This window comes from Myotis brandtii, unplaced genomic scaffold (assembly GCF_000412655.1).
Source record: "Myotis brandtii unplaced genomic scaffold, ASM41265v1 scaffold125, whole genome shotgun sequence".
NCBI classification, from domain to species: domain Eukaryota; kingdom Metazoa; phylum Chordata; class Mammalia; order Chiroptera; family Vespertilionidae; genus Myotis; species Myotis brandtii.
In genome coordinates this window covers 1,565,803-1,566,370 of record NW_005354385.1, presented here as the reverse complement: position 1 = coordinate 1,566,370, position 568 = coordinate 1,565,803, and positions in this window count along the sequence as shown.

The window sequence follows — 568 nt, the reverse complement described above, 5'->3', positions numbered from 1 at the left end:
GATCCTGCACCTTCTGGGCCAGGAGGCGGATCTTGCGCAGTCACTCCTGGGCGCTGATGGCTGCCTCCCCGCCATGAAGGGTCATGGATCCGAGTCCCGGGACCGTGCACAGCCTCAAGTGCTGCCCCCCGCCCGGCAGGGTCACAGATCTGTGTCTTGGTCCCGTGGACAGCCTCAAGCACTGCCCCCCACCTGGCAGGGTCACAGATTCAGGTCCCGGACTGCAGACAGCCTCCCATGCTGTCCCCCTGCCCACCAGGTAACAGATCTGGGTTCCGGGACCACAGACAGCCTCAAGCACTGCCCCCCGTCTGGCAGTGTCACAGATCCATGTCCTGGGACTGTGGACAGCCTCAAGCACTGCCGCCCTGCCCGGCAGGGTCACAGATCCAAGTCCTGGACTGCGGACAGCCTCCCGCGGTGCCCCCCGTCTGGCAGGGTCACAGATCAGGGTCCTGGGACCACGGACAGCCTCAAGCACTGCCGCCCCACCCACAAGGACATGGATCCAGGTCCCAGACTGCGGACAGCCTCAAGCACTGCCCCCCGCCCGGCAGGGTCACAGATC